Source organism: Dipodomys spectabilis, unplaced genomic scaffold, assembly GCF_019054845.1.
Source record: "Dipodomys spectabilis isolate Male_0828 unplaced genomic scaffold, ASM1905484v1 ptg000298l, whole genome shotgun sequence".
In the NCBI taxonomy this organism is placed as follows: domain Eukaryota; kingdom Metazoa; phylum Chordata; class Mammalia; order Rodentia; family Heteromyidae; genus Dipodomys; species Dipodomys spectabilis.
The window spans coordinates 1702289-1710807 of record NW_024870975.1 but is presented as its reverse complement, the minus strand read 5'-3'; positions in this window follow the sequence as shown (position 1 = coordinate 1710807).

Here is an 8519-nt window from a genome sequence, read left to right as displayed (position 1 = left end):
CGGCTCTTTGGGTTTTTAATTGGAGAAAAGTGTCTCATATTGATTTTCCTGCTTGCAATTGGGATCCTCAGATCTCAGCCTCCTGAGTAGATTACAGGGGTGAGCCACCAGCACCTGCCCTCAACTCTACCTCTTACCTATAACCTCGGCCCTCCTCTGAGTCCCAGAAGAACATGTCTCACCAGGCTCAATTTTTTTGCCAGTCTTGGGGCTTGAACTCAAAGCTCATACTTGGGAGAGATTCTAAACATGTGAAGACTGTGACAAATGCTTCCATTTAATTATGTATCATGTTTCAACACTTAATAAAATGTTAATTAAAATGAGTCAATGCCCTAAATTATTGTGTATAATTTTATAATAGATGTGCAAAATATAATATGTGTATAACAATACTAAATACAATAATCAATACATGAATCAAAGAAAAATAAAATACAAAATCAATAATAAAAATCATAATAGGAAATTAACATGCATATATATGTCATGTATTACACATTTATAGAAATATTTCTTCCATTGCAGGGCCTTCATTCAGGCCCTGGGAACTCTATCCTGAATTTCTTTTCCTCATGGACAATGAGCTTCGCATTCAGCCATGGTGCAAAAGAGTTATCTGGACGGTGAGCTCAAAAACTAGCAATCCCAGAAATACTGGCCCCAGTTCCAAGAGAGTGACTTAATTTTTTAAATGGAAGCAGTTATGTTTATTCAGTTCCATACTGAACATTAAAAAAAGCAGTGTAGAGTTGTACAGCTATTCAAACATCCTTCCCTTACCTGCAAAGTGCTTCTCTGTGAACTACATTGTTTCTCTTTTTTTGTACATTTTTTATTGTAAAAATGTTCTACAGAGGGGTTACAGTTCCAGGAGCAAGGTAATGAGTACATTTCCTATTGAGCATTGTTTACTCCTCCTGTGTTTTTCCCCTACCATCCCTTCCCTCCCATCTCCACAACTACCTCCCCGTGCTGAGGTCAGTGACTTAGTTTTTCATTTTTGGTTGGCATGGGGTTTGAACTCAAGTAATGGAACTCTTTGCTCACATTGCTACAGATTTACCAAGACCCTGAGTTCAAATCCCAGGCTCGGAAAGAAAACTGGCAAAAATTCCAAAACAGGGAGCTTCATTTTTTAAAATTTAGTTAAATAGTTAATTTTTATATGTTCTTTTTTCTTTTTTTTGGCCAACCATGGGGCTTGAACTCAGGTCATGGAAACTCTGCTTCAGCTTGGATCTCGCTTGGCTGGGGTACACTCATTGGACCCATAGCCAATCATGAGATCCTGGGCCAAGAGGACTTTCAGGAAGAAAAAAAAATTTGGAAAGCACAAAAAGTGGTGAGCTGCAAAGAGCTGGGGTTTTACGATTTTATTTCTTTGCACAGTGACCATCCTGGGTCTGAATGGCAAACCTGCAAAGTGGACCTGTCCTGCCATTGCTGGTGGTTGGTGGGCTATCAATGAGGCCATAGGCCAACCTGTCAACATAGATCCTGGGTTCAAATCCCAGTCCTGACACCAATAGCAGGAGATCACAAGAGACTCATACCTATGCATAGGAATACCGATTGAAAAAGTAGTTTAAGCATCGGTCTACTCTAAAATTGGATGCAATAATCCTAGAATGCTGATTGATCTTAATTAATAATTTATTAATCATGAAAAGAATAATAATCCTTCAATGGCGGTTTAATAAATACCTAAGAGTTGGTAGGAACATAGTAGGTGTCCTTCTATCATAGAGAAACGGCTATGGAATTCTTTACCAATATATATTTATTTGTATACCTCCGTCTGCCTATCCATGTATCGCTGTTTGGGCCAAACCTGGGGGTCGATCTCAGAGCCTGGGAACCACCTGACATCTTCATTGGCTAGAGGCTGCCATGCTCAATCTCACCCAATCATGAATTGGGCCTGCTAGGCACAAAGTTCAGATCCTGGCATTGCCAGGCATGATGGAGAACACATCTAACATCTGGATGCTATGTGATAGGATGTAAACAATATAATAAATGGTATAGGTGTCATCAGAGTCAATAAAATAAATTCTAAATAAATGAATGAACAAGAAATAAAATAAATAACCACATCAAACACAATATGGACTGAACATCTTTCCAGAAGTATAAATCTTATCTTTTAAATATATATAAGGAGGGCTGGGAAGGTGGCTCAAATGGTAGAGCACTAGCCTTGAGGTGAAGAGCTGAGGGACAGGTCCCAGGCCCAGAGTTCAGGCCCACGAGTGGACCAAAAAAAAAAAGTATATAAGGAGTATCTTTTCCAGGCCTGAAGCTTGAATTCAGCCTCCCTACGAGGAGGGAATGGTGGGAGATCCTGAGATACTCGTTTGTGGACCTGGGATGAGTCATGGAATGTGATCGATCTCATCCTTGAATGAGTAGTTCGTGCATGATGCAAGTAGGAAATGATAGGCAAGACTCATGGGGTATCGATTATTTGTAAAGAACAGTTGATGAAGCACGACAATAATCATCACAATCATGAAATGGAGGCATTAGGAAAGATCCAAGAATCAGTAGTCCACAGATTGGATTCCACCACAGATTACCATCTCTCCTACTCTATTCAAATGTGTACTTATTTGCATACTACTTTCACCTTATGAATGGATGACTGTTGTGATCCCCGCTCTACTCGCGGGGTCGGGGGCTCAATAGCAGGTCCTTGGAACGGCCTAGCTCCTTCGTGGGTCAAAGGCTGGTGTGCTCAATTGGACCCATTTGCCACTTGGTTCTGCTAGGTCCCGAGTTCAGATTCCCTGCCCTGCCAAAATATTCATCTTGATGTCAGAAGTCAATTGTTGCACCTGTTTTTTTTTTTTTTTTTCCTGTGCAAGACCTGGATCTCAGCTAGGATGGAGAATGCATGGGCCACCCTGTGGCCATGGGAATAAGTTGTTATCCATGTCAGCCCAGTTATATCTGTCATCATATACTCAAGAAAATACACAATACACCCATGAATAGCATACAAAATAAAGAGAATAACTACACTCAATGCACGATGCAGTCCAAACACGGATGTGAATATACATCCCATGTTTAAATGATCATTGGGGACTATTTTGGCCTCCCTGGGGCTCGATCTCAGTTCCTGGGAATGGCCCAGCTCCTTAGTGGCTCACAGTCTGGTGCGATCACGTGGACCCATTGGGCAGTTGGGCCTTCTAGGCCCAAAGTTCGAATACCAGCACTGCCAAAAATTCACACAGATGTGAGAAGCCAGTCGTTGCACCTGTTTTCTTTTACTGTGCAAGTTCTGGGTCTCAACTAGGAATGAGAATGTATACGCAACTCTATACTCATGGGAATAGGTTGTCATCCAGTTCACCACAGTTATATCTGTCATACTATACTCAAGGAAATACACAATACATCAATGAATAAGACACAAAACAAAGAGAATGACTACACCAAACCCAAGATGCCACCCACCCATGTTAGGTAATACAGATGCTCTATTTAATTATGAATTTATGTCTATATTGGCCCCCACCAGGGCTCCATCTCAGGTCCCAGGAATGGCCTAGTTCCTTAGTGGCTCACAGCCTGGTGTGCTCACCATGACCCATACACCAATTGTGCCTGCTAGGCTTTGAGTTCAAATTCCTGCACTACCAAAAGATTCATTCTCATGTGAGAAGCCTATGTTGGCACATGTTTTCCTGTCCTGACAATGTCCTGGGTCTCATTGAGGATGGAGAATGCTATATAGGCAACTCTTAGCTATGGGAATAGGTTGTCATCCACGTCAGCAGAGTTATATCTGTCACCCCATGTGCAATAAAATACACAATACATCCATGAATAAGACAAAATAGAATGAATAACTACACTGAATGCAAGATGCATACCACACCTCTAGGTAATGAGAAATTCTATGTTTAAAAATGGTGGGCTTGCTATTTTGTCCAGTGCTGGGGTTTCAAATCAGGCCCTGAACCAGGCCTGACATTCTAGTCTTCAAAGATGGTGAGCTTCCCTGTCTCCCACAGTGCAACAGAGTTACCCAGTCCTGAGCTCAAATCCCAGCACTGACAAAATTCCATCCTGATGTCAGAAGCCAGTCATTTTGCCTTTTATCCTCTCCTATGAAAGTCCTGGGTCTCAAATACGATGGAGAATGCATAAACAGCAATGTAACCATCGGAACATGTTGTCATTCATGTCAGCACAGGTATACCTGTCACCATACTTATTAAAATACACAATACCTCCATGATTTAGAGACAAAATAAGGAGAACAATTAAACTGAACACAAGATGCTGTCCACACATGTATGTCAATATAGATCCTATGTTTAAATTATGAATTTATGACTATAGTGGACCACCCTGGGGATCAATGTCAGATTCTGGGAATGGCCACACTCCTTAGTTGCTCATTGGTTCATATGATTATCTTGACTGATTGGCCAATTGGTTTTGCTCTGCCCTGAGTTCAGATCCCAGCACTACCAACAAGTGGATCGTGGAGTAAAAAGGACAGTGTGAAACATTTTTTCCTTTTCTCTGTGAGTTCTGAGGGTCAGGCATGATGGAGAACATTTCTACAAATCTAGATGTTCTGTGATAAGTTGTCATCAATGTAATAAACAGAATGGGTTTCATCCTAGTAAAATCAATGGTAAATTAATGAATAAAACAAAAGATACAAGGAACAACCACACCAAACATGTATGGACTGAACATCTATAGGTATGTATAAATCTTATGCTTACAATATATATAAATAGTATGTTTTCCAGGGCTGGGTCTTGAATTCAGGACTAGTGAACAGGCATGACTTTTTTATCTTCATGTAAGGTGATCTTCCCCTTTATCCACATTGCTGCAGATTTACCCAGATCCTGAGTTGAAATCCAAAGCCTGTAAGAATAAACTGTGAATTGCAAGCCAGGGAGCTAATTTTTTTTCTCAGCATGGGGCTTGAACTCAGGTCATGGCAAGTTTGCCTCAGCTTCAATCACCCTAGGATGGGGTAAAGCCACTGGACACGCAGGTGCTCCTGTGATCCTAGAACCCCAGGTATTGCAGGGAAAACAATGCCTTTTATGTTTTCTTCCTTTGCAGTGACCCTTCTCGGTCTGAATGACACTGTTGCAAAGGGGACTTCACCTTCCATTGCTGAAGGCTGACAGATTATCATGGAAGCCATAGGCCCATGTGGCAACATAGGTCCTCATTTCAATCCTGGTCCTGACACCAACCAATGGCATGAGATACTAAGAAACTGGTTCCCATCCAAAGCAATATTACTGGAATTTTGTCAATGTCACAGTTGAATGAGTTGATAGTGAATGATGATGCTATAAAATTAAACAGTATCATTTCAGAAGGCTGGTTGATTTTATTTAATATTTATGAAGCATTAAAAGAATATTATTACTTACAGGAACACAATAATTTCAGGACACTGAGTGCTTTCATTAATAGTTTAAGGACTTAAACAATAACATTAATTACATGGACACATAATGAATACTCAGGAATTGGTAGGAATATAGTCTATATAACTGAGTAATGTATAGACATCTCTGGAACTCTATAAAGATATATATTTATTAGCATACTGCCATCTGCATGTCAATCTGTTCTTATTTTGTTAAGCCCTAGGGCTCATTCTCAGGTCTTGGGAACATCCTGTCAGCTCAAATTGCCCCAGGATGGCCTGTTGACACTCACCCATTCTACTTGCTTCACAGGATTCTGGCCACACCCCCATTCTTTCATGCTCCTTTCTGACCAATGGGATACAAGAATGCTGGCCATGTCCACATTCCATGCTGCCAGGTAGCACTGGGATTCTCTCTGTTAGTTTACACCACTACCAGTAGTTGAGGAATGTAGAGGTGGCTGAGTGGTGAGGAAGAGACTTGAGGTGACTTTGGAGTATAGTAGGAAATTGATGCTCCCACCCCCACCTGGCCCCTTCCTTCTGTTCATGTGGTGCCAGGTTTCAAACCTCAGGCAATGGCGTGCTGCCAGCAGGCCTAAATCCCCGATCTGTTCCCTGCCCCTAGTCTTCTGCTCTGAGCCTATATGTCCGCAATGCTGCTGCCATCGCTGCTGCCGCACTTGGTGGAGCTGCCAACAGCTTCTCTCAGCAGGTGAGTGGCCGCCCCAACACCAATTCAACCGGGGTCAAACACCCCTCTGGGGTCACCATGACCCCCGTACTTGTTTCCTCTCCTCGCCTCTGATGAGCCACCTTTCTGTCTTGAGCATTTCTGAGATAGAAACTAAATATATGCTCAGGCTGGGCTGGATCACAGTCCTCCTGTGAAAGATATGCTCCACCGGGCCTGGTCCTCTCTAGTTGGGATGGTAGACATGTGGCACCATGCTCAGTCATTGGTTTAGATGGATTATCCCAAACTCAGTCCACAGCATTGGATTCTTGACCACACATGAACTTCTTTGTAGAGCCTCAGACATTGAACCTCATTCTCCTCACAGGACAGTTGTGAGGAAACGGATTTATACAGAGAGATCTCTGGAGAATGGCTAGGCAGAGAGGGAGCGGCCTTCAGATAAGGTTTTGGCAATTCTGTGAGTATATGACTGGAAGATACCAGAAAGGGCTCAGGTGTGGCCTGTTATTAATAGTGTAACAGGTGTGGGATTATGAACCTAAACATGGCTCTCTTTCATTATTACCTGTTCAGTTTTGCAGCTGGGGAAACCGAGGCACAGAGAAGCCAGGTGACCTACTTATGACCTCAAGTTCACAGGAAGCTCGGCCTGACTTCTCTACCATGATCCCTAGGACAATGGGTGCTATTCAGTCTACTTCTTGTGGTGGGAAGTCCACTTCTTTTCAGTAGTGGGTCTTGAACTCTAGGATTGGGCACTGTTCTCGAGCTCCTCAGCTCAAGTCTACCACTCTATCACTTGAGCCCACAGTGCCCCTTTCAGTTTTATGGTGGTTCTTTGGAGATAAGATTCTCACAGACATTCCTGCCTGGGTTTTCTATGAACCATGATCCTCATATCTCAGCCTCCTGTTTAGTTAGAATTAGAGTTCTAAGCCACTGGCACTGGATTTAACTGTAATTCTGTTTCTCTCTCTCTCTCTCTCTCTCTCTCTCTCTCTCTCTCTCTCTCTCTCTCTCTCTCTCTCTCTCTCTCTCAGGAACTGGTTGAATCCGTGCTGTAGGAGGTGGCCCAACATCCCCAGGTGGCTGGAAGCCAAGATGGCCTACTCATTCTGGAGGTGGGCTGTGGGTCAGGGGCTGTCTCACTCAGCGTGTTGATACATCTCCATGAGGTAAGCCCTCTGTGCCCTTGCTAGACTGTGAGGGTTATTCATTGTCCATCTAGCCATACTGCATTTATTTTATTGTATTCTTTCTACATCATTTTCTAGCATGTGGCCAATATTATGGTACATAGTTATGGAATGAAAATGTAATGTCAGCTTAAGAAAGTCATTTAGGGTTCTGGGAATGTGGCTTCATGATATGGTGATTGCCTTGCATGCATGAAACCCTGAGTTCAATTCCTCAGTACCACATAAAAAGAAAAACACTGGAAATGGTGCTGTGCCTCAAGTGGTAGAGTGATAGACTTGAGCAAAAAAAAAATTCAGGAATTACTCCCTAGCCCTGAGTTTAAGCCCCTTGACTAGCAAAAAACAAACCAAACCAAAACAAAACAGACGCAAAAAACATTTAGTTAATAAATACAAAATAAGGAGCCCATACTTGGAATATAAAATTGCTTCTCCATACTGACATGCCATGGCACATACACTTGGTTGAAACTTCTGGAATGAAAGGTTCTGGACAGGAGTGGAGCCTGGCATAGACTCAAGCCCCAGGCATCCCCCAGGAGTTGGTGAAGAACCGGTTCCCTAGAGAAGACAATCTGGTTAGACTTAACCGGTTGTTCTCTGAGAAAGAGAAGTTCCAGTGTGACTGCTGCTCACCACAGTTACCCAGGGCCCAGTGGCAGGATGCCTGCCCTGTGCCCTGACAAGTCCCACCTGGGAGAGTGTCTGTCCTGCCTCCAGGCCAGTTCAGGCCTGCCAATGTACACAACAACCCTTGTTTCCTCCTCTAACAAGCAGCTCAATATCCAAACACCATGGGAACCCAGTCCGAGAGGCACAGGCATAATGGAGGGGAAGCTGCTGAAGCAAGCGTTTGGAAAGGAGCAGAGATCACAGCAGGCAAAACAGCCATGAGGATGTGTCTGCAAAGAGTCCTTAGCTGGGTTCAGCAAAGAGAGGCTGGCGTAGGTGAGCGGGGCACTTCCATAACCAATTTGAACATCTAATAAAGCTGCCTGTGGTGGATAGATGGCTTCTGATTTGACATCGGCAACAGAATAAGGGGCTGCAAATTCAATGAATAGTCTCTGGCCAGAGAAACAAAGTCAAACGCTTAAGTTTCTGCACTTCCAGTGGTTCCTGGTATCTCCAGCTGAGTGTACATCTTTCTGTGGCCAGTTGGTGCCATGCCACCTTCTGCGGAGTCTGCGTG